Source organism: Bos grunniens, chromosome 8, assembly GCF_055505025.1.
Source record: "Bos grunniens cultivar Pamir isolate PY7600 chromosome 8, Bosgru_T2T1.0, whole genome shotgun sequence".
Taxonomy (NCBI): Eukaryota; Metazoa; Chordata; class Mammalia; order Artiodactyla; family Bovidae; genus Bos; species Bos grunniens.
The window spans coordinates 7,029,631-7,049,953 of NC_141172.1; positions in this window are offsets into that span (position 1 = coordinate 7,029,631).

Genomic DNA, 20,323 nt, shown 5'->3' on the forward strand with positions numbered 1-20,323 from the left:
CACTTTCATACATTTCAAAAGAAAATACATGTCTGAATATTTACAGTGTGTATGAGACACACACAACACACACGCCTTCACGCTCAGCCGGAATCAGATACAGTTTGCTGACCTTGGCAATGCCTTGTCAGCCTTCCGTTCCTAATGACCCAAAGAGCAGGGAGCTGGAAAGAGTTTCAGCACTGGAGCATCAGTGTCTTTGAATCTGAATGTGCTGATTTCTTGAGCAAAATTTTACCGTGCTCTCCCTTCTGCAGATGCAAAAAGATTTTCCTTTCCTCTGTCTCCATCTTCCTTTCCTGGACTTTCTTTTTTCTCTTCTTTTCTATTCTTTCTCCACCCCTGAATTGGCTACTGATTCAAAGATCCCTTGACTTAAAAATCCCAGGCATGGTTCCTATGGCAGAAATGGGAATTCGTTCTCCTCACCAGCCCTCTGGTTCTTCAGGTAAGATCTTCGGCCAACACATCAAAGCAACTTCCCTTTATTATACTTACTTCCCAAAGAATAGAAATGCACTGTGATTCAGAAAATATTTCTGAGCCCTGACCCCATCCCAAAAACATTTCCATCCTTCCTCCAAGTCTCTGTTGAAGGAACATACCTATCAGACATAAAAGACAGTTGTCTTATGATTTCAGCATTTTATGCCTGTATGAAATATGTAAGTGTTTTTATATATTCTCCTATTATTTTCACCTTATATTTTGTATTGTTGAAAGATCCTTTTTTTTTCCTTCCAAGGAATTCTCTTGTAAAATCACTTATAAAATATGATTAATCTTTATGCTATTACTGTATGTGACTTTTGGTAATAAATAGTAAACCATGGACAATATGATTGGTGCAGTCCAGAATGTGTATTAATAATCTTATAAAACAGTATCACAGACATTAAGCTAAACTGTTCCACTTTCTGTAGGAACTATATATGCTTTGGAATGGTTGTAGATATTGGTTTGCCTAAAATATTTAATTTAAATAAACATTTTTGTACCACGACCATTCTGTCATTTGAAATACAGTTTGGTGAAGGAAGAAGTTTTCAAGTGAGGCGTAGATATTATGCCAGTTCTCCTTCCGGTGTTGGTCAAAATGTTCTCTCCATCATTTTTTTATTTTAAAAAACTTACCTTGTTGGAGTGGTTGATTGGTTGATTTTATGAATTATGGTAAAGAGATAAAGCCTAATTTTACACCTTAGAAACAGTGTCATTCTTCTTGATATTGAAAGAAAAGACAAATTCACAGCCTAGTTGCAAAACAATTTTCTCCTTGGATAGGATGACTTCACACTTGTAAGGTGGAATGCAGTGGTTGTCAGACTGTCTCAAGATGGGAAGTAGGGCCCAAGTATTTGCTTCCTTAAGGGGAAACTCCATTTTCCCCTTCTTTTTGAAATCATCTTTTGAAGACTATTTAGATTGTCCTCTTTCCTATGCATCTAGGGATGTGGTCTTACAAGAATCATGTGCTCTCAAAGCTCCCTGGAATGTTGCAGAGAAAACAAGGCAACACAAGGGTGGGTAATTAAAGGATGTAATATCTTGTTAAGGTTCAAGATGAAAATCCCAGCCAAACAGTGTCCGGAAAAAAGCGATGATTCCTCAGTCCCCAGGCCATTCACTACATCTGGCTCCTCTCTGTGGGAAAGCCGTTGTAACTTGTTCATGTCAATAGAAGCCCTGTGTTCTTCCAGGGCCTCTGGGCCAAGGAGTGGGTCTTGGGAGGGTCCGATCAGGCAGACGTTCTTTCTGCAAATTTGGATCGTAATCTCTCGTCATTACTTTAATAGCACTTTATAGATGTAGGGAGTTTTACAGCAAGTTTTATGGTCTGTTTCTCATTCCCAGCCCCAGATGGGGCCCATCATCACTCCACCCCATTGCACAGTCAGGAACACTGAGGCCCAGGGAGGGAGGGGGCACCCTGGGGTCACCCTACTCAACTGGTGGAGGCTGGGGTTTCGCTGGCATTGACAGTCTCCCAGTTAGAAGGCTCATGCCTTTTATAGAGACTCACCAGACGTAGGATTACATCTGGCCGGTTTTTACCTCTCACATCCCAGGGAAAAAGGATGGACAAAGGGGAAATGACAAGGCTAACATTAGATGACACCCGAATTCCTTGCTGCCGAGGCCCACCACCGTGGCCAGCCGACAGTGGCCGCCTGCAGCGTCATCGCCTGGCGGGAGAGCTTGTCCTGCAACGTCCACTGGCCCTATCTATGTGTCAGCGTCAGTGTCCGGCCCTGGACGGGGCCAGAGGGGCGTGTGTCATTCCGGGTCATACTGTGGGGGCGAGGGTGGTGTCCCCCGCCTTCGGGAGGGCAGGGCACTGACCTGCGACAGGGAGCTTTCTCACTTTTGCCCAGCTGTGAGTAAGACGGTCATGCCCGGAAGCCAGGGGCATTATAGAGTTCTGGCCGCCCCTCCCAGGTACCCAGGTCTCCTGCCTGCCCCTCCTGGGACAAGCGTACTTTTGGCTTTGGCTGATGAGAATTGATGTGCGTGCACTGTTTTATGGGTTGTTTTCCTAAAACACGAATGTTACCACGTCACACTTCCTTAAGACCCTTCGGTGCCTGTCCGTCGCCCATGGCACACAGGGTCCCCAGGGACCCCGCGAGGTTCATGGATCTGAGGAGGGGCCCTGGTACTGTGTCCACACGGCCAGCCCCCACCCCCTGCCCCTTCCCCACAGTGTAGCCACGGCCTGGAAAGCCTATTGTTCTCTGAAAATGCTTTCTCCCCCAGGCTTCTGTGCTTTTCCCAGCACTGTTCCCCGACCAGGGAGACCCTCACTCTCATGGCCTGTCTGATGACATCGACCCACTGTCCAAATCCAGCTCAGACACTCCCACTCGTGCTGGCCGGGGGGCAGGTCACTCTCGTCTCTGAGCTCCAGCGGGAACTTGATGGGATCTAGCACTTACAGCTGGTGTTGGTGTCATCCATTTGTGTGAGTCTTCCCCAGCAGGGCAGATACATAGTAGCTGCTCAACAAGTAAGTGGATGAATAAATGAATAAGGTAAACATCTGAGAAGTCCTGTAGGTATTCCAGTGAGTCCTGGTGCTAAAGACCTGAAATCTTCTGGGTCCCTAATCTCCTCACTCATCTCTCTGGAAACCCAGACCCTGGAGCCCATGTGTGTGCAGTTCTCAGGGCTCTGAGACAGAATGTGATATAGCCATGGCCATATAGCCTCCCCTGTTACAGAAGTAAATGAGTCAGGAGGTGGACACAGAGGACCCAAGCATCTCCTCTCCCGTCTTATCCTAGAGTACCAAAATAGAGCTGAGGGCAGGTGATTTGTAGCATTTTTAACTTCCTACCTTTCCTTTTGAAAAGCCTTTGCTGTTGATTTCATCCCCGTGAAAGGGATTTGGACAGAAGGAAGGAAGGAAGGGAACAAAATATTTATCTGTATTATCTATCCATCCATTGAGCCCATCCACCTACTTCACTTACTTCATCTTTCTACCCATCCATCCACCCACTTAACCATTTATCACCTATCTAGCTATCAGTTCAGTTCAGCCGCTCAGTCGTGTCCAACTCTTTGCAACCCCATGAATTGCAGCACGCCAGGCCTCCCTGTCCATCACCAACTCCTGGAATTCACTCAAACTCATGTCCATCGAGTCGGTGATGCCATCCAGCCATCTCATCCTCTGTCGTCCCCTTCTCCTCCTGCCCCCAATCCCTCCCAGCATGAGAGTCTTTTCCAATGAGTCAACTCTTCACATAATCTACTGATATTTTAATTTTCAAAAGAAACATAGTCTTTGTAGAAAGTTTAGTAAAAAGTAACATCATAGGTAAAAAAATAAGTCATCTATTGTCAACAACTTAGCAACATTACTGGTAATTTTTTTTATACACATCAGTGTATTTTGTTTGTTTACTCAGACCAGTCCTTTTTTGTTCGTCTAGCTTTACAGAGACACGGGTATTTTATGATAGGCATTTTTAGTCATTAATATTACATAGACATTTTCTTGTCCTTAAAGTTTACCTTTCTGCTAAGAGTGTTGAAAAGGGCAGTTGAAAAATCAACATGAAAAAAAATATTAGAAAAAAAGAAAAATTACACACTCCATGACCTTGATATAACTGGTTCATTTTTGTATACTCAACTCCCCAGTCCTGTATTCAAGCATTCAAGATATAGATACCATTGGTATTTGGTTTTATCCTTTCAACATCCTATTATAGAAATTTTGCCACATTGATAGCTGTCTTCATGTTTATCACTTTTGATGACAACACAGTACTTCAGTGTATGAATGTGGCTTGATTTACTTAGTACTAGATAACTAAGTTGTTCCGTTTTCGTGTTTCGCCATTATAAACAGCACGGCAGTGCACATTTACTTGTTTCTGTCCTTGGCTAGATTCACAGTCAGGTATCGCAGGTCTGAGCTATGAGTGAGTTTACAGCTTTTCATCGAGGCACAGAATGGCTCCATGCAAGCAGTCCCCAGAATGAACTCTCTCCTACGAGGAAGAAGGCAGGCTCCTGAGGACAGTTTTTACCTGATTCCAGCCTGCCCATGCTCAGTGGTCTTCCCCTGTCACGGCAGCTCATCTTCCTGAGGACCAGTTATGAGCTTACCGTCGCTTCACCGACACATTGGAGGTATTCCTTTCCTCGGTCACCACAGTAGATGGTACACCCTTCCTGAAGCACCAGTTTACTCTATGGAAGAAAGGCTTCCTCCGTCAGTCAATGTGGGAACCGAATTGGTCCTCAGAGTCCCCCAGGGCACAGGGCAGCTGGCTGCATTCACAGGGCGCTCAGAGCTCCAGGAAGCAGGAGAGGGTCTGGAAAGAGCTGGGAACCAGGGCAGGAGTGACCTCCCCCCATCCCTGGATTTTGATTGGAACTTGGGCTAATCTCTGGACCTGTTCTCTCATCCAGGACAGATAGTGAATTTCTGGGCTTGTGAGAAGTTGTAAGGCTTTATACACACGTACAGAATAGCTGTTGTCTACTTCAGATCTCTTTAAGCAATTTTTATTACTTTTAGCGCTGGAGGCTGGTACTAGATTAAAAAGCCTGGATCCACGTGTTTGTCAGTTTATCACACTGAGACCGATTGTGCAGGAGACCTCACGATGTGGGAGAGGGGCTTGTAGAGAGGAACCCTCCTTCTCTGGCATGGAGCTGGGATTGACAGAGACAGTCTGGGTCGTTGAGTCCATTTCCCTGTCTCTACTGAGGACTGAGTCTTAGCCATTCTTCTTCAGACGGGTTTCTAATTGATTTGAGTCTTCTACAGAAAGAGGTTTTTCTCTCTTAAGAGAGTCGAATGAGTTCCGTCATCAAAAAGTTCTTTCTCAGGACTTCCCTTGGCAATCCAGGAAGATCCTTGACTTGTTAAGACTCTGAGCTTCTACTCCAGGAGGCGTGGATTTGATCGCTGGACAGGAAACAAGATCCCGTATGCTGCACAGTGCGGCCAGAAAGTTTTTAAAAAGTTCTATTTTGTACCTTTTTGTACCTCGCCTAAATCCCTCCTGGCTCAGTTTAAATCCATGTACGCTTGATGTCATCTGCAGAAATTAACGGGACTTGTCCCCAAGTGATCCTCCCCCTGGAGGCTGTTGGTCATGCTCTTCCCTTCTTCATCATGGGACCATGTAAAGGCCCCGATGCAGCCTGGATTTCCTCCAGATCCTCTCAGGCCTGCCTTCCCTTGAACCAGAGGGACATGGGATTAGGGTGGGGGTGACAAGGAAGGTCCCCCTGTTATACAAACCATGAGCGAGGAAGGCGGGGGATCACCCAAGACTGGGAGAGGACTCTATTATGGGCACTTCTGGGATGTTCTACGTGTAGGCACGGAGTGTAGCCATCTCTCAGAGGGTCACACCTGGGCCAAAATGTGAGTCCCCTAGCTCTGCTCACTGTCCTTTCACTGGTCACTCACCTTCCATCCATCCAAGAGGCCTTGGGGAGGCACAGTTCTAGGACAAATTCAGTTCAGTTCAGTTCAGTTCAGTCGCTCAGTCGTGTCCGACTCTTTGTGACCCCATGAACAGCAGCATGTCAGGCCTCCCTGTCCATCACCAACTCCTGGAGTTCACTCAGACTCACGTCCATCGAGTCAGTGATGCCATCCAGCCATCTCATCCTCTGTCATCCTCTTCTCCTCCTGCCCCCAATCCCTCCCAGCATCAGAGTCTTTTCCAATGAGTCAACTCTTTGCATGAGGTGGCCAAAGTACTGGAGTTTCAGCTTTAGCATCATTCCTTCCAAAGAAATCCCAGGGCTGATCTCCTTCAGAATGGACTGGTTGGATCTTCTTGCAGTCCAAGGGACTCTCAAGAGTCTTCTCCAACACCACAGTTCAAAAGCATCAATTCTTCAGTGCTCAGCTTTCTTCACAGTCCAACTCTCACATCCATACATGACCACAGGAAAAACCATAGCCTTGACTAGACGAACTTTTGTTGCCAAACTAGTGTCTCTGCTTTTGAATATGCTATCTAGATTGGTCATAACTTTTCTTCCAAGGAGTAAGTGTCTTTTAATTTCATGGCTGCAGTCACCATCTGCAGTGATTTTGGAGCCCAAAAAAATAAAGTCTGACACTGTTTTCACTGTTTCCCCATCTATTTCCCATGAAGTGATGGGACCAGATGCCATGATCTTCGTTTTCTGAATGTTGAGTTTTAAGCCAACTTTTTCACTCTCCTCTTTCACCTTCATCAAGAGGCTTTTTAGTTCCTCTTCACTTTCTGCCATAAGGATGGTGTCATCTGCATATCTGAGGTTATTGATATTTCTCCCATCAGTCTTGATTCCAGCTTGTGCTTCTTCCAGCCCAGCATTTCTCATGATGTACTCTGCATATAAGTTAAATAAGTAGGGTGACAATATACAGCCTTGATATACTCCTTTTCCTATTTGGAACCAGTCTGTTGTTCCATGTCCAGTTCTAACTATTGCTTCCTGACCTGCATACAAATTTCTCAAGAGGCAGGTCAGGTGGTCTGGTATTCCCATCTCTTTCAGAATTTTCCACAGTTTATTAGGACAAATTGGGGAACCTTAAAACAAGGAACATAAGCCCCTGGATTCTGAAAAAAATCAGTGGATTCTGATGAGTGAAATATCTTTGCAGCAGGGACCTCAGGGCCATTGTGTCTTAGAGGTTCTGTTGATGGGATCTGAGAGATGTGGTTGACTTCCACAGGTGGGGGTCCCGCCACGAGGATGGGTGCCCCAAGGTGTCCACGTGCTCCATACGTGTCTCAGCATGCTGGCTTGCCCTTATGACATCAGAGAACTCAAGAGAGCTGTGTAGCTCCTCTGCTCCAATTTTGACGAGCCTTATGACTTCCTTTTTCTTTATCCCCTTTCCTGAAAAATAGAAGCACCAGCTGCCACATCTCAGGGTGCTGTGAAGTTCCAGGAAAGCATGTGTAACATCCTTAAGATCTGCAAGACAGGGTATAATAAGATAGATTGATTTGTTCCGATGTGGGCCATCAATCGAATTAGGTATCCTCATGTAAACAAAGCAGTTACAATTTTACTGGAAAGAATTCTCATCCTAGCTCTGTGATCTTGAAAAAAATCAGAGGTCAGAGCTGGAAGGAATTTATTTTTTTGGCTTTATTTATTACTTATTTACTTTTGGCTGCACTGGGTCTATGTTGCTGCACACAGGCTTTCTCTAGTTGCAGACTGTGGGGACTATTCTCTTACGGTGCAGAGGCTTCTCATTGTCGTGGCTTCTCCTGTTGTAGAGCACAGGCTCAGTGGCCATGGTGTACAGGCTCCTTGGCATGTGGGATCTTCCTAGACCAGGACTTGAACCTGTGTTCCCTGCATTGGCAGGCAGATTCTTATCCACTGGACCACCAGGGAACCCCAGGAACTGTTATCGTGTTGTCAATCCCCAGACTTGATGAAAAAGGAACTGGAGGCCAGGAGAGGTCAAGGGATTCACTTGAGAGGGAGCAGCTTGGAGCAGAAACTGGTGAAGGGCCTTGAGTGCGGAGCTGTGAAGGGGAGGGGCCAGGAGGGCCCCGCCCTCAGGACCCAGCCTGGTCAGTCATCCTCAGCAGTGCTGGCCCAGGAGGCTGGCTGGGACAGGGCTAGGGGAGACCTCCACCTCCATGGCCTCTCTGCTGGACTGGGGGGTCTCAGCCTTGAGTGGGGGTTGGGGGGGTGGCTAGTGGCACAACAAGGACACGGGTGATGGGACAAAGTGTTCCTCGGAATGCAGCCGGTAGGGGATGCAGGAGCCTATGAGTGGGCATGCCCAGGAGACTTCCCAAGAAGATTCTTCCTGGATTCCTGCATCCTCCGGGTGCTGACCCAGGAGAGGGGGGCTGGGGATGAGTGTCCTGGGAAGGGAGAGCTCCAGTCTGCTCTGGTGGGAGGTGGGCACATGGCCCTAGGCTCTCAGGCCCTTCTGGGAATGGGGGAGGGGGCACAGAAGGAGCCGGACGTCTCTGGGAGCCTGGGCCCCTTTGTTGTGTTTCTGCCACCCCTACCTGCCCCCTGTGACCTGGCTGCAGGCGCCCAAAAAGGTAGTAGGTGGTTCAGGGTTGGCAGAGGGGCTGGGAAGCCGGGGCAGAACCCCGAAGTGGCCATCATAGCCCAGCACTGTCTGCCGCCCTGGTGGTTGGGGGACTGAAAGGAGGACGAAGGGCTGCAGGAGGGGCCCGGAGAGGGCGGAGGAGCAGCCTGGTGCCGAGTGTTTTCCTGCCCCTGGGAGCTGCTGTGACCAGGAGGAGGAGGATGTGGCCTGAGCCCAGTGTTTCCTGCCTGATAAGCCGGCCCCTCCCTGGGAGCCACGGCCAGGCTACCTTCGCGCCCAGAGCCCTGCCCAGGGAGGGGCCGGCCGAGGAGGAAAATCACTTCTCCAGATTAGCTAGCCCAGGCCGAGCCTTCCTTCTCCACCCCGTCCCGAAGCAGCCACAGGAAACAGGGCTGGGGCCAGCACGCCCAGAGGTCCCCACCTTCAGAGCACTCAGGCTCCAGGCCCAGGGACTCTGGCCTGTCTTGGGGCCTCAGAGGCCACGTCCCCCGAGAGCGGACGCCTTCCTGCTCCAAAGTCAATCATCTCCAAGGAGGGCAGGGAGTGTAAATCTTTTTATGCGTTTGTCAGATCTCATGCCTGGGGTTCAGGCTGCAAAGCTGGTCCATTTCTTCAGTGTCAGTCCACGCACCAGCCCCCTCCCACCTGGCCACCATCCGAGGGCAGAGGGTGGACAGTGGTGGGCTGGGCAGGCCCGACGCCAGGCTGGCGCAGAGGGAGGGGCCAGGGCTGCCCTGGGCCCCAGCTGCTGCCCTGCTCTGCCCTAATGGGCTGTGTGGCTGGAGTGAGATTCTGACCCTCTCTGAGCCTTGCTCCCTTCTAACTGGAAGGGTGAGGAGCAGCAGCCACACAGGAGCAGAGGGTCTCCCTCCCAGGGACTTGGGGAGCTGCATGGGCAGTGACCACCCCTCTGAGAAGGGCTGGCTCTCAGAGAGCAGCCCATCCCCACTGAGGGAGGGAAGGAAGGCCTGGAGGGGCAGCGCCTGCTCATTAATGTCACCTCGAGCTGACTTGCCCCTGCTCTGCTTTCCTCTCCCGTAGATAATGTCCTCTCTGGTCTTGTTCCCACCATCCTGTCCCTGGGCCCAGTCTCCTCCCTGGGAGCCAGGATACCTGGGACTCCAGGTTGGGGGCAAGGATTATGCCTAGGACCCCAAGGCAGGCAAGAGGGGGCTTCTCAGAGACACCAGTCCTGGAGAGGGTTAGGGGGCTGCTCAGACACACAGCCATCAATGGGGACCCCACCAGGACTGCAGGCTGCCGACATCCAGGCATGCCCCCCCGCCTCCACCAACCCAGCAGCTGGCTTTCTCACAGGCCCCCCGCTCTGGGTACTCTGCCCCCAAACTGGGGTGCATCTCCTCACTCAAGCCCAGACCTGCTCCCTAGGCCCCTGATAAAGGCATCCCCTCCACCCTCATCAGGAAGCCAGTTCTTGGTCATTAAAGTGCACAAAGGGAGAATTTAATGTCCAGCACAGGTGAACATGTGCTTGCCTTGCAGAAAACATGTGCATAGGTATTGGCAGACACCCTAGTGGGCACGTGCACGAGGAGACATAGGCAGCACTCTGCTCTTCACACTTGCGGGCACTGTCTACAAAGCGCTCCTGGGTTTGGTGTCTCCCGTGACCATGGCAGCCATCCCAATGCAGGTATGATTATACCCTTTCACAGGTGGAGCTGATGCTCAGGTGAAGTAAAGCAGGACTGAGTCAGGTCCCGTCGCTGATAAGCAGAGATGGGGATCCCGCCGATGAAGCAGGAGACAAACGTGCCCTCCCTGGCTCCTGCCTCGGAGGACGGACTGTCTCTCGGCTGTGCCTGGGGTGAGTGTCCACCCACCACAGCTGACCCTGAACAGCTGGTGGGCGGCGGAGAGGAAGGTGGGGAATTCCCTGGGCTGCTAGTCGGCTTGCAGCCTGGGTGATGGTGCAGGGCCACACGAGCTGCCTGGGCTGTGCTGTCCCCGGATCTGGGGTCCCCTGGTCATGGGAGGCCTATTGATAGGAGAGGAGGGTGAAGGAAGGAAAATTGTATTCTAAGCCTTTCCATTTTATGCTCTGCAGAGCTGGCTCAGCCATTTGTCTGCTGTGTGACCTTGGGCAAGTTACTTTCCCTCTCTGGGCCTCTGTAAATTAGGAATCTGGACTTGAAGTTTCTAGAGGCTAGAATACCTTGGTTCTCTGAACCTGTGAAAAGGAGCAAGAAGAAGAGGTGTTCCCCTCCTCTCTACTCCTGGCCTCAGCCTGGAAGTGGTCTCTAGGGAGGTGGCAGTTATGGGGGGCCCTGGATGGGGTCCCCCTGAGCTGCACACATCTGTGCTGGGGGTGTGGCTCCCACATTCAGGCCCTGAACACATCCCTCCTCATCATCCCTTCTTGCCTCAGCTGCCTTGGGCTCTTGCCTAGCCTTGTCACCAGGCCACGGCCTAAGGCCCCCAGACACCTGGCTGGGCCCCAGTTCTATGTGTCACCAGGCGTTGGCACCACCTCCTTGGAACTCTGCCTCACCTTGCCCAAGTCATCTGATCCATCTACCTATCCACAGAGGGTGTTTGGCCTGACAAAATGAGGCAAGAGGCCCCTGCTGTCAGAGCCCAGCCTGGTAGGTCCCCACGTAACCCTGATACCCAGGAGTGTCCCTCCTGTCAGGTGGGACCAAGTGAAGTCTGCAACTGGGTCCTCCGTGGCCAAGGGGGACTCCAGGACGCCATCCTCCCAAGCCCACAAGTGCTGTCCACTCCCAGGCCTCCCCACAGTCACTTGACTATGGTCCTGAGGCCAGCCAGAGGGGCCCATAACGTCTGCAAATGTCCCTTTGGGACAAGCTTCTGCCTGCCTGCTACCACCAGTAAGGTGAGGCCCAGACCTCTCTGAGGGATGCTCAGGCCCCAACCCAGCTAGCAGCCTCCTCTCCCCTGACTTACTGCCCATAGAGCACACTGTGTTCTGGGCACAGCAGATTTCCAAATGGGGCTTGTTTCCTCATTCCCCCATGCCTTTGCTTAGGCTGTTCCCTCAGGCTGAAATGCCCTTCCCCACATTTTCACTTGGTGGACTCCCACTCAAGTCTTAGGACGCAGCTTGGATGTTTCTCCTCTCAGAAAGCCTCTTCCACACACACTCCACCCATCCAACCCACCTCCGCCAGCCCGTGTCCCCAGAGAGTGTGTGCATGTTCCCATCAGCCTCTCATGCAGTACCGAGCATGTGATAATGCAATCTGTTTTCCAGCCTGTGTCCTCCCACTAGTCTAGGAATGGATTTATCTGGGAAAGGCATCTTCTTTATCTTTGATTCCACGGGGCCTGCTCCATGCCAGGCACACAGTGGATGCCCCGTCAGCGTCTGCTGGATCATAGAAGCTGCTCAGGGCTCGAACACTTCTGGTCCGCCCTCTGCTCAGTGTTTGATCTTAGACGAGTTGCTTCATTTTTCTCTGGGACTCGGCTTTTCTACTTGTAAATCGGTTAGTACTCGCTTATGTCGAGAGATTTCAGATTACGGTAATTAAAAATAGAAACTCAGGAGATGGTCGATGGTGAGATTTACATTCATAATGCAATCTCTCTCTCTCTTCTTTTTAAGTTTGGCTGCACTGGGTCTTCGTTGCTGTTGGGGCTTCGTGTAGTTGGGGTGCAGTGGGCGGCTCACTGGGGCGGTGCCTCTTGCTGCGGAGCGCGGGCTTCGCTGGTTGCAGCGTGCAGGCTCACGACTGCTTCACTAGGTGCAGTAATCGTGGTGCATGGGCTTCGTTACTCCTCAGCACGTGGACTCACCCTGATCCAGGGAGCGAACCTGTGTCCCCTGCGTTTGGCAGGCAGATTCTTATCCACTGTACCACCAGGGAAGTCCCACAATCACCTTTTGATGATCACTGGAAAATTTTAATTCTACACTGGCCGTCTGCCACCTTTTAGTCTGTCTGTACCCCACCCTTGGCCATCTGTCAGGAATGAAAGCTATTTGTAATGTCCCCAGAGGAGCAGGTCAGGAAGAAAATCGGTGCTACTTGTGGGGAGATGATACATACAGATATATATTACACAAACTCATCTATATACGTATATTACACACACATATGTATTATATACACATATATTATACACCTGTACACACATATATTGCACACAATCAGTTATACATAAATACATATTGCACACATATGCATACATATCATGACTTGCCAAGGCCTGATACAAAAGATTTTGGGACAGCTTATTCTCCCACCCCAATGGGCCAATCCAAGCAGCTGACTCTAATGATTCCTGTTGCTGCTGTTGTTCAGTTGCTCACTCGTGTCCAACTGTTTGTGACCCCATGGACTGCAGCACGCTAGGCTTCCCTATCCCTCACTATCTTCCAGATTTTGTTCAAACTCATGTCCATTGAGTCGATGATGCCATCCAACCATCTCATCCTCTGTCACTCTCTTGTCCTGCCCTCAATCTTTTCTAGCATCAGGATCTTTTCCAATGAATCAGCTCTTCACATCAGGTGGCCAAAGCATTAGAGCTTCAGCTTCAATGTCAGTCCCTCCAATAAATATTCAGGACTGATTTCCTTTAGGATTGACTGGTTTGATCTCCTTGCAGTCCAAGAGACTCTCAAGAGTCTTCTCCAGCACCACAGTTCAAAAGCATCAATTCTGTGGTGCTCAGCCTTCAAAGTAAGGAGTTGGCTGCTAATTCTATAGTAATAAGGTTGTAAGTTCTCTTTGGAAGTAAATTTAGCCCCTTGGTAAGTTATCTTTTCCAGGCCTAATTTTAAAACCCTTTATTATTTTTTGTTGTAGTCCTTCTAGACTTTTCTCCCCCTAGGTCTATGTATGTGTTTACCCACGTATTTTTAAACTTTATTTTAGGATATTGGGATTACATTGTTTTGTAAATTTGCTTTTGTAAAAAGTGAAAATGTAGCCTGAATACATTTCTGCAGCACTGCAGGCCTCTGAACAGGTGATGAACTCTGTTGTAGGCTCTTCTAGAAGTCACGTTTCCGATCCCCATGTTACGGAACCCCACAAATGCCCCACAGTTTGCTGAGGAAGCCTGAATTGCCGTAAATGAGGATCCACTTCCTCAACCAGAGAGTTGACCTGCCGGTCACACTGAGGAGGAAAGGTGTACAACCCCAATCTTTGGGGTACCTCAGCCTTCAGCAGGGCCCCCTCTGCAGAAGCCATCCTACCTCAGGACTCTCTCCTGAGCATGTGTGCCCAAAGAGTGTGTGGGGCTTTCTTGCCACAAAGATAAGGAGGCACACGTTCACTTTCTGAATGTGGGTTCTGGGACTTCCCTGGTGGTCCAGTGGTTAAGACTCTATGCTTCCAATGCAGGGGGTGCAGTTTCGATTCCTGGTTCAGGAACTAAGACCCCATATGCTGGGGAGCTAAATAAATGAATGTGGGTTTTGTTTGCAACTGAACGTCTATTCTCAAATGACATGTTTCCTGCTCCCCGGAGTCATCTGCCAGCCGGATCTCAGGGGAAGGCCCCTAGGGCCCAGGTGCAGGCTGCAAGGATGCCCACTTGCAAGGCCAGGCCGGGCACCCAGAGGGAAGTGACTTGTCCGTGGCTGCGCAGTGAGTCAGCAGCTTGGCCCGGCTGCCCTGAGTGCTGGGAACCGGCCCGGGCCCAGCACGGCTGCCCAAGCCTCTGACGTGCGCCGTCTTGCTCAGGGCGGAAACCTCTCTTCCTGGGAAGGAGGGTAAAGGCCCAGGGGTGCCCGGGCTTGGAGGTGCCTCCTCTGCTAGAAACGGCCTAGTGACTTTGGGGTGACCTTTTCCTGTGCACTTCCCCTCGGTTCAGCTTGGCTGTGACTGTGCAGGACATGGTCTTCCTGTCTCCTCGATGTCGGGGAAGAGTATGCCCAGAGGGCAGGGCTCCCCCTCTTGCTGCCTGTGGGGCCTGGGGTGAGTCACTCACTTCCTCCAGCCTCAGTTTCCTTAGCTGGAAGAACAGGGATCCTGAAGACCCCCTCACTGGATGAGAGGGTGGATCGAGATTCCAGGTTCTCATTAAATGACTCAAAGGTGGTGCTTAATAAATTCGCGCTTTTCTTTTGGCTTCATCCTGTTACTGCCCATCCGCGGACACGACTCACACTGGGGGCCCTTTTCCACAGTCCCTCCCAACCCTGGTCTGCACCAATCTGGCCTGGTGGACGGCGCCTGGGTGCACAACAATCAAAATACAATAGGGTCGCTGTGCAAATGCAACTTCAAGACAGGCTCCCTTATTTCCCTTTAAACTTGGACTCCAGGAGGCCCCCAGCACCCCCTACACACAGACATTCTGAGCTCCAGATTCCACCAGCCAGCCTTTTCTCTGACACTGCCACCCACCCTAACCATCACCCTCCTCCCAGCAGAAGCCCTTACTCAAGAGCCACCTGTCGCTGAGGCCTCCCTTCTGGTGCCCTCCTGACCTGTGTGCCTATAGGCTGTCACCCACGGTCACACAGTGCCCTATGGACAGGGTTCCTACTCCTTGGGGCTCACCTCTAGCTCCAGCCTCCGAGAGGGGAGGGGTTGCATTGCTGTGATGGCTGGTTTAGGGAGAAGAGTGGACGCTTAGGGTTAGGTGTGAGGGGCCTAGGCTCAAAACCCAGCAGGTCACTTATTAGCTTGGGGACAGTAGGTGAGTTCTCTGACTCCTCTGAACTTCAAATGAGGGTATTGAAATAAGGTCTTAAGTTAGAGATGATCTTCACTGTGCTATTTTTTGAAGTCTTCTCTGTGTCTCATTCATTCCAGGGGTTCTACAAATACTCCTTGAATGGAGTAGCAGCCAGCATGCTTGACTGGGTTGTGTGCCAGTGATGGTCATGAACATGGTGCAAGCAAAGCTGTTCCTGGAGGCCTTTTTGGTTCCAGTCTGAGCTCCTTCCCCGAGTTGAAACCCTCAGCCCTTTCACAGACTCCCTCCTGTGCTACACGTTTGAAAAGTTTTCAGTAGCTGTTCACAATAGATCTGAGTGTGGGATTTCCGGGGACAAAGACCTGATGGCAGGGAGAAGGCAGCCCTTCTGGCACCCTTCCACCCAGCATTCCAGGTGTTTGAGCCCTGAGTTGATGTCATCACCAAAGACCACGATGGTGACCTTGGGCAATTTCCTTTCTCTCCCTGTTACTCATTCTCCTCAGCTGTACTGCAAGGTGGCTAAAGTGGGTACCCCTAGGATCCCTTCATCTCTGCTGTTCTACATCTCTGAGGAAAAAAAATCCTCCTTATCTCAAATAAAAGTAGTATTTTATTCTCAAATTTCAGATAGAATGACAGTAGCCATATGGGTTTCAAGGGATAGTAATTGCTGAGTATTGGTGGGTAGCATTAATTAACAAATTTGCTTCTGTAATTAACAGTTTACTTAACTCTTCATTTATCCTGTGTTCTGGGTCAGTGTGGCAGATCAAAGTTGGTTAAGAATGCTTTGTCACTCCTTGCCCTGAAAGGCATGTCTATTTTCCCACTCCCCTGATTCTGAGCTGGATCTAGCACTGCTTTGACCAATAGGACAATAGAATACAGTTCTGCTTTAAGAGGATTGTCACCTTCTATTTCCTACTGCTTGGAACCTGGTTGCCATGTTGTGAGGAAGCCCAAGCAACCATAGAGAGAACCCACATGGAAGGTCAGGGCTCCGAGTCAACAGTCTCAGCTGAGCTCGCAACCAGCCACCAGCACCAGCATACCCGCTAGCCATGCAAGTCAAGCATCTTTGAAGTGATTCCTTCAGCTCAAGTTGAGCTATTTTAGCTGATTCCATGTGGAGCAGAGACAAGCAGTCCATATGAACCCTGCCCAAATAGAACGATCCTGATTATTGTTATTTTAAGCCATTAATTTTGGAGATAGTTTGTTACCCAGCAATAGTCACTGAAACTTCAGAGTTAGTGCTAGTGTGGTGGTGGTGGTGGCGGTTCAGTTGTGTCCAACTCTTGTGACCCCATGGACTATAGCCTGCCAGGCTCCTCTGTCCATGGAATTCTCCAGGCAAGAATAATGGAGTGGGTAGCTGTTTCATTCTCCAGGAGTGCTGGTATATGGAAACCCAAAGATAAATTCATGTCTTAGCCTATGTTCCTTTTAAAACCAGAACCTAAGACAAAGGCTTGCTTGCAGCATATAGCTTCTTTGAGAAGTGTCCTCAAAAAGAAGAAATGAAGCCCAAAGAGGGAAGACAGAGGAGGAAAAGCCAATATTTAGGTGTGTCTCTGAGTTGTCCGCTACTGGGAGCAACTAGTGCTTCATCCCATGGGACCTTCTGAGAAGCCCCCATAGATGGTGTCTCAGAATGGTCTGCCTGAGAGATGAAAGGAAGAAGCATTTAGCCACAGGCCCCCTCCCCCCACTGGCTAGAGTGTTCTATGGGATCTTAGGGATCCCACACTTCCAGGACGTGCATGGTTCCTGACAGTGCCTCAGGCTGTGACAGGAGCAAAGTCCCGGGCAGAAAGCAGGGGACATTTGACAAACACTGGAGTAAGGACAGGCACTATGGAATGGACAAAATTGGCATGGAGCAGTTACTGTAGGCTTGGCTGGAATCTGAGGTGAGGCCCTGAGAATGAGAGGTGGCCCCACAAGAAACGTATGGGATGACACGTTTGAAGAAGCCGAACAGCTGGGGACCTTCTTAGCGCATGCGCCGTGGCTACTCCATGAAGTTGTCAGTCTCTCTCAGTTGCACCTGCAGGGTGGGGATAACTCTGGGCTTTGAGTCCCCATTACCAGCAACCTCCTGGTTCAGAGTTTGAAAGTGAGTCTCCTCAGGACACTAAGACGTCCAACTGGCTTTGTTCTGGAGGCAGTAGCTGCTGGCCCACGTTAGTGCTTCTTGCAAAGAATCTTGAGTAGCGCTGCCCACCTTTCAGCAACAGCCCTATCCTTTTGCTAGGGGAGTTCCAAAGCTTTTGTTCACTCATCTGGCCTAAATTATTCACAAAGACGATAGAGGCATTTGGAGTCTTCCAGAAGAAAACACCTAAGGCCGGTTTACAGAAGAGACTCTTTCTAGCTGTACCACTTCCTTTGCACGGGGATCATGGAGGTGGCATTTCCAGATTGTGCTGGGAATCTGAACTCCACAGGAAGGACAGCCTCCCCAGAAACTCTTCTGAGATGATGGTGTCTGGAGAATACCATCTTTTTTTTTTTTTCCAATTGGAATGTAGTTGCTTTACAATGTTGTGTTAGTCTCTGCTGTACAACAATGTGAATTAGCCATAAGTGTACATAGGTCCCCTCCCTCTTGGCTCTCCCTCCCACCCCTCATCCCATCCCTCTAGGTCATCACAGAGCACCCAGCTGAGCTTCCTGCACTATACAGCCGCTTCCCACTAGCTATCTATTTTACACATGGTAGTGTCTACATGTCAATATTGTAGCAAGTTCAGAAAACTATGTCTCTGCTCTCATTCTGCCTTGGAACCTAGGCTGGGAACTACATGGCCAAGTTCTCAGAAGACTGGAGTAGGCGGGATCCTCAGATGGTAAAGAACCCACCGGCCAATGCAGGACATATAAGAGACGCAGGTTTGATCCCTGGGTTGGGAAGATCCCCTGGAGGAGGGCATGGCAACCCACTCCAGTATTCTGGCCTGGAGAATCCCATGAACAGAGGAGCCTGGTGGGCTACAGTCCATGGAGTCACAAAGAGTCAGACACGACTGAGTGACTAACACTTTCACTTTCAGAAACGTTACCAGGGTTATCTTGCTCCTCATTTCAAAAATGTGGGCACTGGGGATGGTCTCTGTTTCCTCAACCTTTGGAGCTGGTATGAAAGAACTTTACAGAAAATGTCAGAAAGTCCTTTGGAGGACATTTTAAAAGTACCATCACAGGGAGTTATAATAATAAAGCGTGAATGGTTGACAGAAGTTTGGACTTAATGAATTTTATAGCAGAGATTACTGAATGAATAGGGTATGATGACATTGCTGTTGGGGTGAATGTTTTCTGAAGAGGGAATGATAATGATGGATAAACTCAGGTCAGGTCAGTTCAGTTCAGTCACTCAGTTGTGTCCGACTCTTTGCGACCCATGAATCGCAGCACGCCAGGCCTCCCTGTCCATCACCAACTCCCGGAGTTTGCCCAAACTTATGTCAGTTATGCCATCCAGCCATCTCATTCTCTGTCATCCGCTTCTCCTCCTGCCCCCCATCCCTCCCAGCATCAGAGTCTTTTCCAATGAGTCAACTCTTCACATGAGGTGGCCAAAGTATTGGAGTTTTGGCTTCGGCATCAGTCCTTCCAATGAACACCCAGGACTGATCTCCTTTAGGATGGACTGGTTGGATCTCCTTGCAGTCCAAGGGACTCTCAGGAGTCTTCTCCAACACCATAGTTTAAAAGCATCAATTCTTCAGTGCTCAGCCTTCTTCACAGTCCAACTCTCACATCCATACATGACCACAGGAAAAACCATAGCCTTGACTAGACGGACCTTTGTTGCCAAAGTAATATCTCTGCTTTTCAATATACTATCTAGGTTAGTCATAACTTTCCTTCCAAGGAGTAAGCGTCTTTTAATTTCATGGCTGCAGTCACCATCTGCAGTGATTTGGGAGCCCCCCAAAATAAAGTCTGACACTGTTTCCACTATTTCCCCATCTATTTGCCATGAAGTGATGGGACCAGATGCCATGATCTTAGTTTTCTGAATGTTGAGCTTTAAGCCAACTTTTTCACTCTCCTCTTTCACTTTCATCAAGAGGCTTTTTAGTTCCTCTTCACTTTCTGCTATAAGGGTGGTGTCATCTGCATATCTAAAGTTATTGATATTTCTCCCAGCAATCTTGATTCCAGCTTGTGCTTCTTCCAGCCCAGCGTTTCTCATGATGTACTCTGCATATAAGTTAAATAAGCAGAGTGACTTTAAAAGTCCAGGTTCCCACAGAAGAGACTATTCAGATTCTGTCCCCTGGCCCCTGAATAGTCTTTCATCTAAGAGTGGATATTGTAGTCTGGCTGAGAGTCCAGAGTAAAAAGTGTGGCTTAAACCCAGGAGCCATCACACATGCAGGCAGAGCGGTGGTCTTGGCTACAGGGACCCTGCCTTTTGAGATAGTAGAGAAGACAAAAGCTCTCTTCTAGAGGTTGGAGCTCTGGATGCGTCTGTCATGACTTCAATCTCCACCCCCCCTCCCCCCACCTCATTAGTCAAGTGACCTTGAGTAATCATTTCACCTGTGTGAGCCTCAGTTTCTTCATCTGTCATGGGAGAAGCATTCCCTGCCTTGCCAGCTTCCTAACGTCAATCAAATAATGGGTGTGTGCTCCTTGGCTCAAACCACTGACAGGGTGGAGCTGCCTCCCAGGCGATTGGATTAAGGAGCAACCTCTCTTCTGTCTCTTCTGCTTCCCTTTGCATGGTGTCTTCCTTCTCTCAGCCTGGAATCTTAGCTGCTAGAATATCAGTCTCCTAGAATCCTTATAGCCTCCCACCAAAAGGAAGGGAACCCTGACAGCTCTAAGTGGAAAAACACCTGAATCAATCACCAGGGCTGGAGGTGTGGTAGGTGGGGTGATTAAAGAGCATTTTGATTGGTCTAGCTTGGGTCATGTGCCCATGCCTGGCCCAATCACTGTGGCCCAGCACAATGGTGTTCTAGTACTGGTCCACGTGTGAAATGTGCTCCTCCTTTGGCCAGGGAGGGAGGCATTAAGGCTAAGAGCCTCCATCAGAACCCTGTGGTTGGTGCAGGCAGCAGAGACCAGTTTTTCAAAGAAGTTGTTGATCTGTGCAGT